Genomic DNA, 7,130 nt, shown 5'->3' on the forward strand with positions numbered 1-7,130 from the left:
TTATGTAATTAAAGTTTAAAAATTACAAAATTTCAAGCTTTTTCCACGTGATCAACAACTGTGGTGACATCACATGTCAGAATTAGGACACAGCTATACTTGTGTGTTATAGGAGTGGTTTGTAGTACTTTTTCTGCAAACAGTTCAGTTATTTAGAGACGGAAAACGCATTTGCAGCTCTTAAGTAACAATACAAACGAAGCTGTGAAGGAACGATAGTGTAAACCTTCAGGAAATTCGTGTGTTCTTTAGAAACGACCCAAATTTTTATGTTGTCGAAGTAAAAAATGTGAAAGCTGCATTGCATGACGGCTGGGATGGAAGTACTGACAGAGCAATAAGTCACAGAACTCTTTTAAAACAGTAATTGATGAGGTTGTTGTCAGAACTACTGTTGTTTCTCTGGTACCCCTTTTTCCAATTTTCATGTTTTCAGATAGCTTACTAACACTCTTCGGGAACTGCTCAGCATTATCGTGCTTACCTACGACAACTTTACACACTGCATATTTTTGTTCCTGTAGGTCATTATTTTAAAGCATAGGAAAATTATGTCTATAAAATTTACTGCAGTAGAACCTTAAAGTATCTGCTGTACTACTGCATACTTAACTGCTGCTGAAACACTATGATTCAAAAGCTCTTAAGTGGAACCAACTTTCGTTTTATTGTTATGACCTGGTCTTATTACATTCCCTTGTACGTTTCAAGTACTATTCAACTTTTTCTTTTGGTCAAATCGTACACAGCTTTACAACAGGCTCAATGGAGCCAGCTGGAAGTAACAAACTATTGTCTTCAGCGACTTGTTTGGGAAGAATACTGTGGTCGCAAACTGTTAAATGGCTTCTCACACCCTTCACAAAAAGAGTTATATCAACCATTAAATACAGTTTCTTAACACCATGCTTTTGATTCATCTAAAATCGATTAGGTGTAAAATGAAGCTCTTAAACGAAAATATGTATTAAAATGTAATATGATATACAATTTGAAGCTCTTACACAACTGTGCTATGAGTAAGTTAAACTTAAGAACAGGAAGAAGGGAAAAAATCTATGAATGAGAGTCGAACTTCAGGCCAGTACTTTAACAATCCAGCATGCTACCTATTATGCTAAAATCACAAACTTCTTTATATAGCTAAGCTAGTTTACTTACATTAAAATGATCCTTACAGAAAAGAAACACACACAGTCACCACTAACACATTTGGATGTCTACAAGCGAGTTATAACACATTTAACTTATCTTCTCGATCTTTGGGACACTCGAAAACAATTTTTCACTAGTTTTTATACGTTATTTGTATAGTATGGTACTACACACTATTTGTAACCCATTTTGGAAACTTAAATACCAAAGCAAGGTTCACTGTGAATTAATTTTACGACAGTAGTAGCAGCATAATAGACAGTGACGTCACAGGCATCACAAGACTCAAATGAGGCGTTTCAGCTCGCTTTAAAATTATTTTAAATTTTTATTTACATTTGTTTTTAAAAATATCGAAATTCATGAGGAAAAAAGCATGTTCTGAGCATAAAATGACATAATTAACCCTTCAAGACGATTTCCAGACAATACTCAAATACCCTATTGCGTTCCTATTTATGTTTGCACATGATCCTTCCACAGAGAGATCTGTGTAACTGACCTAACTCAGTTTGTATCTTTAATGCTGGACTTTCGTTGCTTTGCGTACACATTGGTTATCATTTGCTTCACAGTCTCTTGTAACTCTGTCTCTAACCTGTTAACAATTAAAGTTTCTTCCTCTCATAAAAAATTATCATCTTATGTTTCATGTTTTGTTGCTATGTCAGCTACTTGTCTTACTGCATGTTGAACTTTGGGCTGTAGTGTTGTGTTCTAAGCGCATTGTATAAATATCATTTGTCAATTTTTAAGCTCTTCTGGCATGCGTTTTATTGTAGTTCTCAGTGGTGAGATGTCATTAGTTACTCATTCTAAGTCGCTACATATTACTTCAGTGACGTGAATCGCAAAATCTGTTTTCAAAGTATTCTACATCTGAGTCAGACTGCTAATATCTTTAGTCAAAGCCTCTAATATTGTTGAAGTGTTGTTTTCATTGAATCTTTTATCAAGTTTCTTCTTGTTTTCGTCAAAGCTTTTGCCAAGTTTTTGACTGTTTTCATGGAGTTTTTGATAAGGTAAGGCTTCTATACTTTGATATAGTTGTACAAAGTGGTCAAGTGTGGGATTTGCTACTTTGGAACTACTATTGCTCACTTGGATGAATGATGACGGGACTACCTTTACCCTGAACATTTTCAACATTAGCCTGAGGTGTAGTATCTTAAGTGTTCTCTTCCTCTGAAATTTCCATCGGTTTTGTTTCAAACTTCATTTTAACCATAACAATACGTATGAATTTGTTAAATGAAGTAACCTCCTCTTTCTTGTTTTGTGTGCACTATATAAACCGTTCACAGCTTAGCTGTAACTTACTTCTGCCACTAAAAAATATTTCTTTGCAAAACATTTGTGTATTGTGAAACATGTTTACACAATGCAAGAATGTTTTCGCCATCTTGTGAAACATATATAGAATGACAAATTACCACAAAAATAACAAATTTTGAAACTACTAAAAAAGAAACCAAATTCTATTCATAGCATACAGTGGTGCCCGTAAAAATCAGTTGTACTTCCACAGTTAACTTTAACAAGCGCTACAAATGAGTACTGTTGTTCTTTACCCGACATGCTGTTTTGCTGCAATCGGGAAAATATATCAGAAATGGTTTTTTTCATATTTTTCAGTTCTGGTTTTAGTTAGTCGAATTTTGGAAAACATTTCCTTATTACTGTAGGTTGCTCAGCATCATGAGCTCAGATGTATATGGCATGAAACAGACAAATATTTATGTAACAATAGCATTCTTGTTTTGTATATATAAATATGATGAATATGTAATTTTTTACATGCTGCTTAAAATCTCCATTTGCGTGACTAGCAGTTACTGATGGGAATAGAGAAATTGTGAATAATTTTGGAAGTCAGATATTTCCGCAATATGAGAATGATTTTCGATGGAATGGTTAGTCACAACACACAAAAGAGACTTACATTAGCGAGAGGGGTGTCAATAGGTTATTTCCTAGTGCCACATTTCATGATTACGGTTAGTTTTACGATACAGGAAAATAAAATACCAGTCTCGCTTTAGATTGGTATGCAGGAGGCAGAGGGCATCTCTTATGAGCTGACCTGTAGAAAACAATTATTCTCTTTATGTTTTGACCAAGAAATTGGAAAGTTAAAGACTGCAAGTTCTTGGAAAACATGAGAATTATTCTCTTAATTTTTGTGTATCATACAAGTAGCCACTTTGACACAGTGAAAGCCAGCCAGGAATTAATATAGTTAATCTCCTTCACCTTCTCTACAGTAAAAAGGGCAACAGGACTATGATTATAATAATGTACACCAGTTTCTTCACATAAATGGTTACTATTAAATAATGAATTGACATAGTCCCATCTAGCCAAACTTCAACACTAAAAAGTAAAGATGCCAAAATGTGCCAAAGCAAGACCAACCTTAACATAGCCACTGTTTTCTACAGTGGTCATGATATTGCATCTGGCACCGAAATTATTTATTGTAACGTTTCAGACCATATGACATATGTTACACAGACTAAATAATATCCCACTCAGCAAAGTAAACTGTGAATAAGAATTACAAATATACAACTCATAGCCTCAATAATTGTAATGGCACACATAGTACAAATACAACAAAAAAATCTATATACAACGAACGAAAACGAAAACCAGACCACAAACACCACAGACACTATAGCACACACAGAAACACGAAACAGTAACACTCATGATATGACTAACAGAAACAAATGGTTCACTTTAACATACAAACACAAATCAAGACACAGAATAGCAAATACACCAAAGAAACAGCGATTACACATTACTTACAGAACAAGAAACACATTCCAGTCACATTTATAAACAACAGTATGCAAACTAAATAAATGCCAGGGAGCAGGTATATACCAGTTAGAATACCAAGAATTTGAATCACTGTATCCAGGAAAGACAGGAAGGAATTTGAAAACTAGATATAAACAACATATAAGAAGCTGGAAGTACGGTAATAGCCATTCTACCTTTGCTCAACACCTGATAAACATGGACAGGTACCAGCCAGCATGGACAAGACTTGAATATTATTCGAGTGAACAATTTCAATAAAAAACTTCTGACATTACAGGAAAACTTTCTTATACAAAGCGCCCTTGCAAAGAAAAGGATAGTAATTAATGATCAGATGAACATAAGCGTTTACTTACTGATCATGTTAGCCACTAAAACAATAAAAAAACAGAAAAGTGAAATGTAACCAGGATAAATAATTAATGAATTTTTCTCCTCTCTCTCTCTCTCTCTCTCTCAACATAACACATTGTAAACACACACATGGTGATCTCACAATGAGAAGTGCAAGTGAAGTGTTGAAATAAATGTGGATGAAAAAACGCCAGAAATTGACCAGATGGAGTATGGGGACTGAATGAACACATCTACAGGACTACACACATGGACCTGCAACACTGGAAATCGTAAGTAACATCAAATGATAATTTAACCCCATAAAACTTGTTTCTGATCTGAAGCACAAGAGAAAGAAATCAGAAAACTTATCATAGTAGCATACTTGTAACTGCTACATAATGTGTTTATTATATGTATAAAAACAAACATGTACCACAGGCAACAGTAGATCTTTCATAAATAAAAGAAGCAAAATGTGTATAGCAAAAACAAACTGCCTTTCACTTAGTTGTAAAGATGGAACATACCTCCATGATGGTTGATTCTTTTTACACTACTGGTCATTAAAATTGCTACACCACGAAGATGATGTACTACAGACGCGAAATTTAACCGACAGGAAGAGGATGCTGTGATATGCAAATGATTAGCTTTTCAGAGCATTCACACAAGGTTGGCGCCGGTGGCGACACCTACAACGTGCTGACATGACGAAAGTTTCCAACCGATTTCTCATACACAAACAGCAGTTGACCGGTGTTGCCTGGTGAAACGTTGTTGTGATGGCTCGTCTAAGGAGCAGAAATGTGTACCATCACGTTTCCGACGTTGATAAAGGTCGGATTGTAGCCTATCGCGCTTGCGGTTTATCGTATCGCGACACTGGTGCTCGCGTTGGTCGAGAACCAATGACTGTTAGCAGAATACGGAATCGGTGGGTTCTGGAGGGTAATACGGAATGCCGTGCTGGATCCCAACGGCCTCGTATCACTAGCAGTCGAGATGACAGGCATCTTATCCGCATGGCTGTAACGTATCGTGTAGCCACGTCTCGATCCCTGAGTTAACAGATGGGGATGTTTGCAAGACAACAACCATCTGCACGAACAGTTCGACGACGTTTGCGGCAGCATGGACTATCAGCTCGGAGACCATGGCTGCGGTTACCCTTGACGCTGCATCACAGACAGGATCGCCTGCAATGGTCTACTCAACGACGAACCTGGGTGGACGAATTGCAAAACGTCATTTTTTTCGGATGAATCCAGGTTCTGTTTACAGCATCATGATGGTCGCATCCGTGTTTGGCGACATCGCGTGAACGCACATTGGAAGTGTGTATTCGTCATCGCCATACTGCCGTATCGCCCGGCGTGATGGTATGGGGTGCCATTGGTTACATGTCTCGGTCACCTCCTGTTCGCATTGACGGCACTTTGAACAGTGGAAGTTACATTTCAGATGTGTTACGACCCATGGCTCTACCCTTCATTCGATCCCTGCGAAACCCTACATTTCAGCAGGATAATGCATGACCGCATGTTGCAGGTCCTGTATAGGCCTTTCTGGATACAGAAAATGTTCGACTGCTGCCCTGGCCAGCACATTCTCTAGATCTCTCACCAATTGAAAATGTCTGGTCAATGGTGGCCAAGCAACTGGCTTGTCACAATACGCCAGTCACTGCTCTTGATGAACTGTGGTATCATGTTGAAGCTGCATGGGCAGCTGTACCTGTACACGCCATCCAAGCTCTGTTTGACTCAATGCCCAGGTGTAGCAAGGCCGTTATTGCGGCCAGAGGTGGTTGTTCTGGGTACTGATTTCTGGGTACTGAATTGCGTGAAAATGTAATCACATGTCAGTTTTAGTATAATATATTTGTCCAATGAATACCCGTTTATCATCTGCATTTCTTCTTGGTGTAGCAATTTTAATGGCCAGTAGTGTGTATTTTTCAGATTGAGTATTATGTTGTTTTTCCAGTATTCAAAAAACTTGTTACTTTTTGGACTTTTTTATATTTTTTTTTAGGTTGTTCAACAACATCTGAATCATATTTTGCCAATATCTAATTAGGACAAAAACCTAAGTAATTTAATTTTTTAGACTTATGCTTAAAATCATGAATTGTTTAACGTTTACATTTTACATAGTTAACATTTACTTTTAACACAATGTTTATTTTTAATGTGTCTGACACTGGTTTTACGTTGTTAGAAAATCAAGAGTAGCAAATCACTATGTGTATAAGTTAATTAGTTAATTAATAATATAAATTTTCATCTATTTTAAACATTATATACACATATATATAATGTTGATTTTCCATCATTAGATTTTTCATATCTACTGTAAAAAAATCCAGCTTTATCAACATTCAAACTTTTACTACATATTTCTTTGGAATAATCAAAATTGAAACCACCAACAACAAAGTCATTATGAATATGATACAACTTTTATAACCCACTTAAATATATTTTAAAAGTATGACAATTTGTGTCTTTTTTACGGTTTTTCCACATTTTCCTCGTTTTTTTATACTTTTCCACGTGTTCCAATTTTTTCAATATCCCACATGTGAATTTACAACTGTGTACATGCTCCTATACATAAGCAGGTGTGGCTTGATAATTTTTATACTATCCGACTCTGCTACAGGGTTCCAACCCAAAAACCTATACTCATTCCTCTAAATGCCAATACTAAGTGCCAAAGAACATGCTGAAAGACATGTGTGTACATGGATTGATGTGACGGTAGAGAGTCGATTTTGCTCTGTTAGAAACTCACTTTCTCTA

Source organism: Schistocerca cancellata, chromosome 4, assembly GCF_023864275.1.
Source record: "Schistocerca cancellata isolate TAMUIC-IGC-003103 chromosome 4, iqSchCanc2.1, whole genome shotgun sequence".
Classification (NCBI taxonomy): domain Eukaryota; kingdom Metazoa; phylum Arthropoda; class Insecta; order Orthoptera; family Acrididae; genus Schistocerca; species Schistocerca cancellata.